The sequence below is a fragment of the Serinus canaria genome, chromosome 8 (genome assembly GCF_022539315.1).
Source record: "Serinus canaria isolate serCan28SL12 chromosome 8, serCan2020, whole genome shotgun sequence".
NCBI classification, from domain to species: domain Eukaryota; kingdom Metazoa; phylum Chordata; class Aves; order Passeriformes; family Fringillidae; genus Serinus; species Serinus canaria.
Window position 1 is genome coordinate 25,429,795 of NC_066322.1, and position 15,304 is coordinate 25,445,098.

Below are 15,304 nucleotides of genomic sequence, written 5' to 3' on the forward strand. Positions count from 1 at the left end.
AATTAGACTTTCATAAGTATTTACAATTAAAATTGAGCCTTTCAAAGCATTTTATGGTACTTCCAAATTTTACGACACTTCAAAAATGCTCCCATAACTTCTTTTTTGTCTCTAAAGTGGTGGAAAGGAGTATTTCAATCACAAGGTCACACTGTTACTGTGAATATGCCATGCTTTGTGACTTGTTCTGGTAGCTCAGTCCACACAAGATATGTAGACAGAATCTTATTAATAGAGTTTGATGAATCAGGGAGTCTGAGTAGAATGATGTATAACTTCTGAACCTAAATAAACTACCATTAAAAGGGCTCCAAATACTGGGTAAATATGTGAGGGTGAGTGGCACGCTTGAATGCACATGTTTATCCTTTTTCTTTCTTGTTTTTGTGTATCAGTATGCTTTCCTGCCTGCCCTTCTGCCTGCTGACATCCTCCCACCCTTCACAATCCTTTTTTTTCCTTTCAGCTTGTTCCTGCAATGAAGTCGCTCATCCCACAGTTTGGCTTTCACCCTGCCAGATGCTCCTTTTGGATGGTTTATATTTCAGCAGACTATGTGAAAGCAAAGATCCTGCTGCCTGAAGAGCCCTCCCTCTACCAACAAAAATAATCATAATATTTAACATCGGTGTCATTTTAGGTTGCTCTTGGAAGATTGGTGGAAACATCCACTCACATCAAAGAATACTCCATTAACATCCCTGCTCTTAAGTCTTTTTGGTTTACATTTAGTTTAGGTTTTTTTAACATTTTTACACAAAGCAGGCAATAATATTTTCTTTTTTATGGATGGAGAAAGAAAGATCTTTTGTAAATAAGCTGTAGTGACCCTTGACCACATCCTGCAGGACACAGGGCAGTGATGGCATGCAACAGTCCCACTTCAGCAGGGTATTTTCTGTGATGGGTGAAGACTCATAACAAAACAAAACACATTGAAAGGTCTTCTTGAAGATAGGAAATTAAAATCAAGGGGCAGATATGGTGATTTTATGTTTAACAAGATGTTTTTATTAATTCCTGTGGGAATGTGTAGTTCATTGTGCCATCATGATTTCGTCTTTGCACAGCCCCTGTGCGGTCCTTAGGGATGAGGGAAAGGAACTGTTTCTTTATCTTATCAACTATTTGGAGCCTTTTATCTTTTGCTTTTTCTCTTCCTTAATTTTGTCTAAATTGGTTTTTATCCACTGTCCAGCAAGAATGTCCATTCCTGGGTGTACAGCTAGCAATTTGAATTAATGGGAATATTTCATAAATTCTGCATGACCACATGAGCATCTCTGTGACTCTTAGTGTAGTTTTGGGACAGATAGTTCTGTTTCCTCCTTCCCAAGTGATAACTATTCCTTCTTTAGCATTGGAGGATAATTTGGGTCAGAAAGGACATTTATAGTCAAACCCCCACTGCAATGAGCAGATACCTTCTCTAGATTAGGTTTCTCAGAGCCCAGTCCAGCTTTACCAGCCTCTGATTCCTTGTTGGAAATGACATAACTTTCTTTTTAGTTTTAGGCAACTTTAATCATGGGTTTGTTCCCCTTAGCCAAGGGGAAGGGGAGCTGGGCTCTGCTGTTGGTTTAATCTTTAAACAACCAAGGTTTTGAGTCAGGGCCTGATAAGCTTCAACAAATAAAAGGGAAATTTTGGAGGTGCAGGATTTTAAAATTTGCATGGTGGGAATCTAGAAGATAAGGAGTAGGTAATCAGATATTAATCAGACATTCATCTGATGACAATCCCCCTGGCAAAGTTGGAGACAGCTTCTCTGAGAGGAGAATGCTAAGGGAACCACAGAGCTGGACCAAAAGAGCATGGAAGGCAAAGGGATCAATATCCAACAGAAGATCACACACTGACTAATGAAAAGAATTGTGTAATGCAGAACCAAAGAATTCTTTGCTTTCTACAAGTGTACAGAATGTGCCAAGTCTCATCATGGACATGTGTATTTGGAATGATTTCCAGTGCACATCCTGGCCAGAATAAAGGAATGCCTGATTCACTGGCAGCTCAAAGACAGTGCCTGAGAGTTTTGTTCCTTCCTGAGCTCAGGGACATCCTCACCCTGCCCTTCCCAGCCCTCAGTCCCTCCCAGGTCTGTGACAGAAGGTTGTGTCTGCCTTGTCCCATTGGCTTGGGACAGCCTTCCAAGTCTAAAGACTTCAAAATATTAAAGATGGTCGTTAAAAAAAAAATGTAACAGGAATTAAGGCTAACTGAGCTGATGCAAAATATGCCCTTTACAAAGCACAGAGCTGCAGCTTGTTACAACCAGATAAATTCTACCAGATTCAGAGGACTGAGGGTATATATGTATATAAATATATACTCTGCCACCTTTGGGGGGGATGAGATCCCAAAACCACACTCCTGACTACCTGCTTAATTCCTAAGGTCTCTTTTCCCTCCTGTTCCTCTGAGGCACTGGTAAAGCTCCTTAAAATGAGCTTCATGAAGCCAAAACAAAGGCAACTCCCTCAGGCAGCAGCAGGCTCAGAGGATGCCTTTTCAGCCCTCACATTGCTCTAACTGTGTATTTAAGGAATGCTGTCACTTTGCTGTCCTCTGCTCCATGGCACTAATCTCTACAGCTAACAACTGCTCCATGCAGTGTTTAGAAGTGATAAGGAAGGTTTACACTCCTCCACTTGCACTGCAGCAGCATTTCCAATCAGAAAATAGTTTTTTCTCCCTTTAATAAACAACATCTTTGACTACCCTTGTGCCCTGTCTGATCCTGCTAATGAGCTCCACAATGCAGGTGAAGGAGAGACAGAGATAAAATGAGCATGGTTACACAGTGCCTGTGCATTAAAAAAAAAAAAAAAAAGAAGAGAAGATAATGTGCCCATATCTTAAACAGACACATTTCATGATCTGTGAAACTACAACATGAACTCCTAACACTGAGAGATGATTAAACTATTACACTCTAATCAACACACGGTGCCAGCCATTCCTGAGGATTAACAGCCAGCATTACAGTCCCAGGGGCCATAGAAATTGATACTTTAATTCATAAAATCAGGGAATATCCTGAGCTGGGAAGGACCCACAAGGGTCATTGAGTCCAACCCCTGGCCCTGCACAGGACAACCCAAAAAACCAGACTATGATTCTTGATACCACATAAAATCTGGTTACAGCATTTCCCTTTTTATTTTCATCCATGCAATATGATTTTATGTATTCTTCACTAACTGCAAATAAGGTAAAAAAGGTAAAACATTATATGCAGTGGTGGGTCAAGCAAGTTCATTTTCTGGTTGGTTGTATCTCTTTTCACTTCTCCTTTCTGCCAGTAAATCTTCCTTGGGTCAACAGTGCCTGGAGATGGAAATGGCATCCCATATTTCAGTGGGAAAGAATAAATGAGAAATATCATGATGGGAGCAAACATTCCTGCTGAAATCAGGTGAATATCAGACATATTTAGGCTGTGAGCAGTACCTAGAGCTGCAGAGATGTAAATTGGGTCCTCGGTGCTCTTTGGTGTCAGAGCAGGGCTCAGTGCTGGGTGCAGTGGTTACCACTCTGCAGACAGAGCTGGCAAAGGCCAGAAAAATCCAGGAAACCTCTCTCCAGGACCTGACAATGCTCTGCTACAAGGGAAAAAGGTGCCTGCTTTATTTTTGAAGGAGTTTTGAATGAGTTAGAGATGGGGCTTCTGAGTTGTTTTTGATGATGCAGTTTATTTTCTTACTTTCTACATTAATTAGAAGGATGAGTTCACTCACATCATTGCAGCACGATTCAGAAGGCCACAAGACTCCTACTTACAAGACTTTTTAAGCATCTGTTGTCTAATAAAACACTGCTAACAAGGATATTCATGTTTTTGACTTAAACTTTAAATATTTCCTCCTATGGATTTATGTTACAGTGTAAGCTTTCATAGATAATTATGTTATGACGCACAAACCTACAGTACTGCATTCTGAACTGCTTGTTTACCTCTGTAACTATGTTTATTTCTATATCTTAAACTCTAAAACTCTAAACTTTCTTTTATTTAGCTTAACATTTCTCTGCTTTAAACTATAAATCTGCTTCCTTGCTTCTAGCACCTGAGTTTGGAAGCCTTTCCCAATGTCTCAGATCAAATCCTGTGTTGAATTCTAAGCTTTGGCTTAGAGGCCCGAAGTCCTGAGAGCTCCTTGCATTTCAGATTGCAGCACCTGCCCTCTGCTGGAAGAGAACAGGAGCCCTGATCTCTCTCTGCTGTGAATATTTTGATTTTCCCTGGTATTTTGCTACGAGGTCTGTGCAAGAGTGTCCCACCCACACAGCATACTTGTGGGCTTGTTTGTCTGAGTGGCTCGTGGAGCTTCTCTTGGCTGCCAAAATGTCTTGGGTTGGCTTGTTTCTTAAGATCCCTTGTGGAGGGACCCTTGGAAGCCAATGGATTGAGAACACCAGGTTATTAAAGGTGCTGCAGGCTGACAATTGACAGAAATGTCGTGCTGGAAATACAAAACCACCAAATTTTACCGCTGCACTTTTGTCTCCTATTTCCTTTAGAGCAAACAGAGCAAGTCCAGGACTGAGCTTTGAAACTGAAATTTCCTTTTAAATCATATCTGCACTTCTTCCCCAGCCAGTGTAACAGGGATTAGCTCAGGACTAAGGACCTTGGAGCAATTTCTTCCTCCCAGCCCAGACTTGCTCTGCTCAAAGGCAGGGAAGAGCCTGAGCCTCTGCAGTCAGAGCAGCAGGAGCAGGGCATAAACCAACAGCTCCTTTGAGCCATGGCTTGTGTCTAGGGAGGTCTCAGAGATGTGCTTATGGAACACCAGAACTCCTGAGTAAACTGGAAAATTCAAATTTTACATGGATTTCTGTCAAAGGAGAGAGAACACTGTGGTTTTTTTCCCTGCTGGTTGTTATATTATGGCTGAAATTGATGACAACATACATGTGACAATAATTGAGGTGAAAATCCACGTACAATATAGGAGAACATAAAACACAGTTTGAAAAGGAGCAGCATTTGGGGATATGCTAAGGAAAAAATTGTCTCAGAGCAAAATAAGCCACAAGAAATTTTAGCCACCTTCTCTCAGCCTCCAGAAATGGCAGTTTCTGGGGAGATGACATTAATTTATTGTCTTATTTTCTGATGAGCCATTTTACCCCAAATGAAATAATATAATCTTATGGAAACAAAACTTTTAGCATTGGAAATTACAGCATGGTGCTTCAGTAAATATATAATCCTGTCTAATTGTGGATTACATTGTCTACTCAAAATCAATTTTAATGTTTTTAACAATATTCAGACCCTAAAAAAAGCAATTATATTTTCTGGGCAAAAGCAGCCCTGACAATAACTGAAAAAATGTAAGAATCTTTTTTTGACTGAAAAATATTATTCACAATTTTATATAACCTTTGTATTTTCTAATATTAATCAGGATTTGGATTTCAGGGTTTTTTCCCTTTAACAAAGTTCAGTAAAAATATGTATGTAGGAGAAAACCCCTTTTTTTGTCATTATCATGTCAAAATCTACCATCAGAGAGCAATTGTAATGGGCTGTTTTGTCATTTCTCCAAATGAGGCTCTAAGGAAACGTTTTTCTCCCTTAAAAATCTTTACATCAGTCATTTATACACACATCCTCTTTCTTAGTCAAGTTCTTTAATATGTACTATAGGTATCAAAATTCTGCCATCACAGTCTACAAGTGAGTAATACCTCATGAAAAAACTGTTCTGCTGACAAAATGTTACAGTGGGATTAAGGCAAATTTGCAAAAACCAAGTGGTTTTTAACACGAGAGGGTGTGATGTGTCTGAGCAAGCAATGACATGGACTGATGTGCTGCTCCAAGCCAGAGTGCTCCAGACAGCTTCAAAATTAGCTTTTTGTTCTCCCCTGCATTCCCTCTTTTCTCACTCTCACGGTGAGAATTGCAAATGATCTCTCTGCACAAAGCACTGCTGCTTCAGGAGGCCAGCTCCCTCCTTAAACCACAGTTCTGGGCTCAGATGTTAAGCCAGGCTTGTTATTCCCTTGGGCAGTCTGCAGTCCAAGGAGAGATGCTCCTGTGCTTCAGGCATGTCAACTCTGACATCAGATTAACTTGCTCAGAGCTTGGTCCAGGCAGGATTTGGAATCTGCTGCAGTCAAGGCTCAAGTGCCCTCATGGGGGACAATTTCCTCCATATCCCCAGTGTGAATCTCTCTCCTTTCACTTGATGCCTTCTGTCTCTCCCCACACAGCCTGGCTCTCTTTCCCCTCCCTGCAGGCAGGGTGGCTGCTCTGAGTTCTCTGAGGTCTCCATGCCCAAGGCTGACCAACCCTCCTGGGGCCTCTCCTCTCAGGGCAGCTTCTCCAGCCCCCACCTCTCTGAGGACACCTCCTCCACCACTCCTGATGTCTTTCCTGCACTGTGGAGCCACAAACTGAATGCAGCACCCGAGTGTGTGATAAAAAGCACAGAAAATAATCCCCTCCTTGATCTCCTGGTCCCTCCTCTGTAGCACCCCCAGTGTGGCCTTGCTTCTGCCAGGCCACTTCACCCTCTGCCCCAGGAACCTTCCAGAGCAGGATTTTTCTTTTTGCCTTGTTGATTTTTCTTTTTGCCTTGTTGATTTTTCTTTTTGCCTTGTTGAACTTCACCAGGTCCCTGCTGTGCTGATCCCCAGCTTCTCCAGCCCTGACCCTGAAGATTTTTGCCTCACTCCTTCAAAATGGAAGCATCTGTAAGCTTGATGAGAGGGCCTCTCCTCTCAGGGCAGCTTCTCCAGCCCCCACCTCTCTGAGGACATCCCTGACCACACTCCAGCTTCCTGATGTCTTTCCTGCACTGTGGAGCCACAAACTGAATGCAGCACCCGAGTGTGTGATAAAAAGCACAGAAAATAATCCCCTCCTTGATCTCCTGGTCCCTCCTCTGTAGCACCCCCAGTGTGGCCTTGCTTCTGCCAGGCCACTTCACCCTCTGCCCCAGGAACCTTCCAGAGCAGATTTTCTTTTGCTTGTGCTTTTTCTTTTGCCTTGTGATTTCTTTTGCTGTTGAACTTCACCAGGTCCCTGCTGTGCTGATCCCCAGCTTCTCCAGCCCTGACCCTGAAGATTTTTGCCTCACTCCTTCAAAATGGAAGCATCTGTAAGCTTGATGAGAGGGCCTCTCCTCTCAGGGCAGCTTCTCCAGCCCCCACCTCTCTGAGGACATCCCTGACCACACTCCAGCTTCCTGATGTCTTTCCTGCACTGTGGAGCCACAAACTTGGTGCAGCACCTGAATGTGGTCCAAAAAGCACTGAGGTAATCCCCTCCTTGATCTCCTGGTCCCTCCTCTGTAGCACCCCCAGTGTGGCTTTGGTTCTGCCAGGCCACTTCACCCTCTGCCCCAGGAGCCTTCCAGAGCAGGGCTGCTCCTGCCAGGCAGATCCAGCCCCAGCTGATGGATGTTCTGCCTTCCAGAGCAGGATTTTTATTTTTGCCTTGTTGAACTTCACCAGGTCCCTGCTGTGCTGATCCCCAGCCCTGACCCTGAAGATTTCTGCCTCACTCCTTCAAACTGGCCACATCTGCAAGCTTGATGAGAGGGCACTTTCTCCAAGCCATTGCTGAAGAAAGTAAAGAGAACAAGTCCCACCTGCAGATGTTTGCAGATGTTGCCACCAGTTTCCAGATTGGATTTTTCCCTTTTCCTCACAGGCCTGAACCCTTTGTGACTCCTGATGTGCCATTCCCCCATCTGAGCCTCATCCCATCCCTGAGATGATATTCCAGAGGCATGTGCCTGTCAGGATGCCTTTCCAGATTTTTCTGCCCAACAGACAAAAATCTGCTTAAGGAGCTCAAAACTTTGCATTAAATTAAAAAAAAAAATCAGCTGCAGTTTTAGTTCAATCCTGTGGTGTTCTCCCTCAAAGTAACCTGTCTCCTTGTCTCTGCTAATCATTTGCCTATACCTGTTTTTTATGGGACTCCAGCCTTCCTTTGGCACAATTCCTTCTATCAGCAAGCCAAAATTAACAGATAATATTGCATAAGGGAAAGCAGTGACTGTCAGAACCAACAAGAATATTCAGACCAGAAGTTCTCCTTGAAAAAAAAAAAAAAACCCAAAACCTTAGGAAATATCTCTAGTAGCTCCAGAAGTCTAGAAAAGGTGACACAGAGCAGCAAAGGCAGCCAGCCCTGCTGTGTGTCCATTGCAGGGCTGATTGCCTGCTGGTGCTGGAAACCAGACTATTATTTAATATAAATACTGGCTGGTTTTTATTCCAGGTTAGCACCTGGAAAGGAGACTGCCAGTTCATCACCACAACAGCCAAGGAAAGCTGCTCAAGCTACTCATGTCACCACCAAGAGGGCTCTTAAGTAGAACTGTGCATAGAAAAGGGGAAAGGATTTTTAGAATTCCAAAATTAGCTTAAATTTTTATAAATTTTCTAGAATTTTCCAAATGCCTCTAATTCCTCTGAAATCCTCTAAAAGGAACATTGCAAAATTTTCCTCTTTTGCTTTGCTTTGAATCAAAGTACTTCACCTTGATGGAGTAGAAATATTTTTCTTGTTACATCAACTTTTAGTTTCATATTATAACATCGAAGTCATGAAGCAAAAAAGAATTTTACAAATTAATCAACATTTCAAAGTGAAGGTTAAACGCTTTGCTGCAATCCTAAAAAACAAAAACAACAAAAACCAAACCAAACCAAAAAACCCCAAACCACCCAACAACAACAACAAAAAATTTTGCACTTAGTCAAAGATAATCATTGGTTGGTTTATTCAGAGTAGCTGTCTCTATATTTTGCAGCATTCTGTATATAAATATTAATTTCTGCTACACTTCAACAGACTTTTAGACTGCAAGCTCTTCAGAGAGGCCTGGCTCTTATTCTATCTTTATAGGGCAGTCAGCACAACAGACCCCACATTTAATTGCTGCCATTTATTACAAATAATAAAAATAATTTTGCTTATTGCTCCAGGCAACTGCACCCTCCTTGGAGTCCTCAGAGGGAGCTGCAATTCATGTAAGGGGACAGAGTTCTGGAAGGAAAGATCTAATTCCCATTTTATCACCCATTTTACTGTATTGTTTGTGCAAACCTGTTGCTGCTCCAGCAATGTGACCACCATGTTATCAATCCTATTCCATAACAATATTTTTTTAAATTTTAATCAGGGCAATAAATATGATGGTGAGTCAAATACCACTGTCAGCTGTAAATCAAGACCTGAAAGCACAAAGCTGGAAGTCTGAGAGGATATAAACCATGGGACCCACATTTCAAATGGTTGGATGTGATTGCTGTTCATTAAAGTGCTGCCTCAATATTGTGTAGATGTTATTAAAGAGATTTATAAAAGATAGATGTTTTTTAAAATATCCCACCATGATGCAGAAGCCTGGAGAAAACAAAGTGCTGAAAATGAACATATATTTGTTTTTTATGCTGCCATGAATTTTAGTTCTTCGTGATGCATTACTCAATTTGTCAAAGAAGTAGCAGCTGTGTTCCAAGAAATATATGTTTGAAAATAATCCAATTCAAAGAAGCAGAAGACTGTAGCTGGAAAAAACCTTATTTCTTCAGAGGAGAGACAGTAAATCTGAATTTTCCTTCCCCTTCTCCCTCCAATTTAGGCTAAATCAGCCATCTCTCCTGATAATTAAAATATTTCCTTCTCCAAAGCAAAGGATTTCTCCTTTAAACTTTCTGAAGGACACAGGGAAGGGAGGAAATGTGTATTTTCTGCAAGACATGGTCTCTGTTTTTCAAGGAGAAAAGGAGGTCCACCCCTTCCCTTTGGACAGACTATTTGAAGTGGAACAATCCAGCTGCTACAGAAACCTCAGGAAAGCAAATTTGGGTGATTCTGGCAGTGGGGTGGATTTGGAGGGGTGGGGGAAGTGGTTTGGTTGATTTATTTTTGAAGTAAGGAATGCTGCAAGGACAGCTCCTCTCATCCCTGAGCTCTGCAAGAAGGAAAAAACAGGGATAAGTGTGGAGGTGGAATTGGTGGGGAACAGAGATGCTCTGGGCAGTCCTTTATATCCATAATTCTGCAAAACCTCATGTAAATGTTAAAAGTGATGAGAGGAAATGGCCTCAGGCTGCACCAGGGAAGCTTTAGATTGGATATTAAGGAAAATTTCTTCATGGAAAGGGTGGTCAGGTATGGAACAGGCTGTCCAGGGCAGTGGTGGACTCCCCAGTCCTGGAAGTGTTTTAAAAATGTTTGGACAGGGTGGTGGTGCTGGTTGAAGATTGGGCTTGATCATATTAAAGGGCTTTTCCAACCTAAATGATTCTGTGGTTCAGTGATAGATAATACATATCTATATGTACATACACTTGTGTTTGTATATTTATAGACATATCTAACATCTACCATGGAATCACAGAACACATCAGAATCACATAACATACAACATATATGTATGTTATGGAGTTAATGCTAGTAGTGTCAGCCTGTCACAGAAACACAAACCCAAAAATCCCCCTCTCACAAGCCCTGAAAATCTCCTGGTGCCACATAAAGGTGAAACAATTTCAGTCCAAATCAGTAGTGGAACCAGAATATCATGCTATAAATTGTGGATTAATTCACATTTCCTACAATGAAGCAACGTTTCCTATTGCAATCTAAGCATGACCTTGACAGCAAGGTGCCCTTTCAGAAACCAAAAAGCCAGACTCCACAGCTGTCTCTGAAAGCCCCAGTGTTTGAAGGGCATTCCCTTCATCCTGTCAGGTTTGATTTTTGTTCATTGCTCCTTAAAATGTTTCTATCCCTGCCCTTCAAAGGGATGCTCTTGGAAGTCTCAGAAGTAAGCTTTCAAGAAAAATGTCTCAAAAATTGATCTACAGGTTATTTTGGAATGTTTTTGTAAACATTTTTATGACTTCAATGTGGTTTGGAAGTAGTCCTGCAACATGGATGTCCCAAAGTCCTTTATTACCTTTCTACAGACCTATGAATTCACTTAATGCATAAGACATATTCCTTATGGGCAGATATAGATATAACCTGTGCCAGTCCAAAATTTACCTCAGCTGAACGTGCTGGCAACTCCTCGAGTTTGAAAACTGGGTAGGGTAAATAAACATGTAATGATTCACAGGAGGATAAAGGAGGGAAGAGAATGAGTGAAACTGAAAAATGTTCTTGGAAAACACATTGAAGTAAATAAGCAGTGTTAAGCTGTTCCAGGAGAAGATTTAAGAAGCTATGAATCAGAACAGACAACACTGCCCTAGAAGAAAAGAGAGGCCACAGAGTGACATCACTCTTAATAAAGCAAGCCCAAAGCTGCCAAGGCACATTGGAATTCCACCAAGAACGAGGGGATTTTGTCACTAGCTTTGAAGGGAATTACATTATGTCCTGTACATGGTGGACATAAGTAGAATTATATTAGATCAAGCCTTCTGCTCCTCCTCTTATTACAATGTCATCACAGTGTTTGAAGCACCTCAGAGTACAGTGGACGTGAAACTTTAATAAGTTGATTTGCCAGGTGCAGCAGGAGCTAGATAATACTTTTAGCTTTGGAACAGGGATGATTATATCAGCTGCACCATCATTTCTGAGGTAGGACAGGAACAATTTAGACCCTGACCCTCCAAAGACATTACGCACATCCCACCTGTTCATTTGATTCAAACAGTGACACCTCCACAGGGGTGGAGGAGCTGAGAGGGGAGCGTTGGTCACAGTAGGAAGGGCAGCTTGGTGTATCTGCTCATGCTATTGATTAAACTTCCTGACAACCACAGAGGGAAGTTAATTACTAGGAGGCAAATTAACACCCCTGCAAGATAATAGAGAAAACAATAATTGTATTAAGAACTCAGGGGGCTAAGTTTTCCTGGCCCTGAGCCTGAGGCTGTAAGCAGTGCTTGAAAGCAAACCACCGCTCCACTGCTCAGGGGCAAATAGTTTGAACCATATTGATTGAAGTCTTTATTCTCAGTGATTAAAAAGCACCTTCAGCTGCCAGTGAGTCACTTCAGACTGTTCACAAGGAGTCTTTCAATTAGGATTTCAAACGGGACTCACTTTGCATGGCAATGGGTCTGTCCTGCTCAGCAGAGAGAGACAGGCTGTGTGCAGTGACCCAGGCACACCTGGGGTGGGCTCTGTGAGAGGACCTTTGCCCCAAACCCACCAAAACAAAGCTCTTCAGACAGCAAGGTTGGATTTGTGGTGTCCATAAACTGAAGAAAGCCTCCAGCATTCTGTTTGAATTCCAGATTTCATTTTCAGTCTCATTTGCATGCATTTTAATTGAATCACTGCAGCTGGAAAAGCAGGAATGTGTCACTGGACTAAGAGAGGACTTCCAGTGCAAACTGCCTTCACTGCCAGTGATGGAGTGGGCCTGTGAATTTATAGTCTGTTTGTGATGCCAGGAGAAACCTTGTCATCTTGTGATGTTATTTAGGATTTGAAATCTCAGCACTGAGTCTGAAAATCAGTCTGGGCATCTTTTTTTCCGTTATAAATGCAATAAGTTTCTTCTGATCAGAGTGTACAACACAACATCTCTGTTTAAACTGACATTTCCAAATTATGCCTGCAGTCACCTCCTGCCCTTTTACTTCCTTTTAGTAATTTGAAACAGGTATAAAAGAGACATTTGGTACATGTTTTAAGATGTCTGTCTCAGAATGTAGTTTCTCTTTGAGGGAGTTTTGTTGGCCTTTTTTTGGGGGGGGCGGGAGCTTTGCTGGGCTTTTTTTAGGGGGGCAGGGTGTGGTTGTTTTCTCTCCTCCTGTAGCAGAAGAACCATAGCAAACACCATAAATGCCAAGCTAATTTTTAGCTAGAGATTAAATGACAGCCTGAAACTTTTTAAGACAACACCAGTGTATTTTACACAGGAGTCACTGAGGGCATTTTTTTAGCACTTAGGGTTGTCATTATCACTGCTGGTAAGAGGGAAGAAGGCTGGGAGCCAGGTCAGTGTCTCCATGGTGTCAATCCACAAGCTTGGCTGCTGGGAAGAATTACCTTTTTTAGCTGTCAGCCAGGTGACTTTGATTTGGATGCAGAGAGAGACAATAAAAAGGAATCCCACAGTGTCCTCTTCTGCTAAAGCAGTTTTAAGAAAGGATTTGTGCCACAGGAATAGCAAAAATCTGAGCCTTGTTGAGGTGGCAAACAAAATTACACTTGATTTTTCTGACTAGATAGCGGGATTTTAAAGATTAAATTTCACAGGCTGAATGCAGATTTGCTGCAGCTTTTCTGGAGTTGTTCTTCCATCAGGAGGAACATGACAGCAAAAGTTAAAAATTCCTGTCTGATGGAGAGGAGGAGGAAGGCTCTTCCACAGGTTGCATTGCTTAATGCACTGCCAGGAAATATTAATATAATCCATAATTAAGATGATTCCAGAACAATGGTGTATGAAATTGTGGAAAAGCTAGTACTTATCTGACGGTGCAGACTTCTTGCCCCCTGTCTCTTTATGTTGTGATCCACAAATTAAAATCATGCAGATTAGAATTTGTCTTTGGCTTTACTCATAATGTATTCTGTGCATCACAGAAGCTTTCTGTCTTCAGCACTGGACAATCTATTCAAATTTATTTACATCACATTTTTCCTAGCTTGCAATTTAGTCTATTGAAATCTAAGTTAAAGATATAACTTTAAATTTTGTTTAACTGCCTGGCTTTGCACCTGCTTTCTCAAAGCATCAATATATTTTTAGCAAATTAAGTAAGTCCAGCTGTATCTGTTGTTTTCTTATTGCTACAAAAAAACTGGATGAAAAAGTAACTCAACAGAAGTATCACTATTGCTATGTGCTCAGCATCTAGGAGCACCTACCTGCAAGAATTATGGCTATAATTCTCTTTTCTAAGAAGTGCTAAGAGATTTGTGTAGATTTTGAGATAAGATATGACCACTTGCTAAGGCTGGGTGTATTGATTGACTGTTGGACTGTCTCTGATGTTGGGATAACCTCTGGATTCCTATTTTGCAGTTTCTTTACAGCCTCAACAATCACAAAGGCAGTGCTGTCCATCTGTAACAAACACATGAGGCTGGCAGGGAGGGTAAGGGATTCTCCCCTGCGTGGCATTTTTGGGGTCCTCAGGACAAAGGAGGAATTGAGAATCTGCCTCCATGTTCTCAGAAGGCTGATATATTATTATATTGTATTGTATTGTATTGTATTATATTGTATTGCATTGTATTGTATTGTATTCTATTATATTGTATTATATTTTATTATATTGTATTGCATTATATTGTACTGTATTGCATTGTATTGTATTGCATTGTATTATATTGTACATATTCTATTCTATTATATTGTATTGTATTGTACTGTATTGTATTGTATTATACTATATTGTATTACATTGATTGATGATGTATTGTCTGTATTGTATTGTATTAGTATCTGTATTGTTGTATGATGTATTGTATATTATATTGTATTGCATTGTATTGTACTGTATTGTATTATATTATATGTATGCATGTATTGTACTGTATGTATTATATTATATTATATTATATTATATTATATTATATTATATTATATTATATTATATTATATTATATTATATTTATATTATATTTATTATATTATATTAAGTATATTATATTATATTATATTATTTTATTATATTTATTATATTATATTTAGTATATTATAGTATATTTAGTATATTATGTTATTATGCTATACTAAAACTATACTAAAGAATAGAGAAAAGATGCTTACAGAAGATTTAACAAGACACTCACTAAAAACTCGTGACTGCTGCCAGAGCCTCGACACAGCTAGACAGCAATTGGTTATGAAGTAAAAACAATTCACATGAAACTAATTAAACAACTACTTGTTGAAGAAACAATCTCCAACCACGTTCCAAAGCAGCAAAACACAAGAGAAGCAATCAGATAATTCTCTGAGGCTTCTCAGCTTCCCCAAAGAAAAAATCCTAGTGAAAGGATTTTTCAGAAAATACAGCAGTAACACCCCTGAGCACCTGCAATGTTCATTTCCAGTTTTGATTTTGCTGTTTTTTACAACAGTTTGCAGCCTGGCTGTTGGAAACAACTTTCAGTGTGAACACAGGGATCAGAATACTCCTCAAGAAACAGTGGAACAGTTTGGAAGGAGTGAGGCAGGGTCCCGTTTTATGCAGACAGAGTGTGACCACAAAGGGTTGGTCAATCTTCTGTTGTGCTTGGCTTTCCTAAACCAGTTCCACAGATGGGATGGAAGGAGTGGAAAGAGCCTTTCTTGTTCCCAAGTTGGTATTTTACAGCATGAGCTTACTTCGTTTGGGAAAGAGTCAG

The 15,304-nt window shown here is 40.7% G+C and overlaps 1 protein-coding gene across 2 annotated transcripts in view; it reads right to left on the bottom strand.

Annotated features, from left to right (window-relative positions):
* The window catches only part of LOC103814800 (BMP/retinoic acid-inducible neural-specific protein 3), a 188,961-nt gene that overhangs the window by 39,900 nt on the left and 133,757 nt on the right, over window positions 1-15,304 (bottom strand). The gene's annotated exons all lie outside the window — the stretch shown is intronic.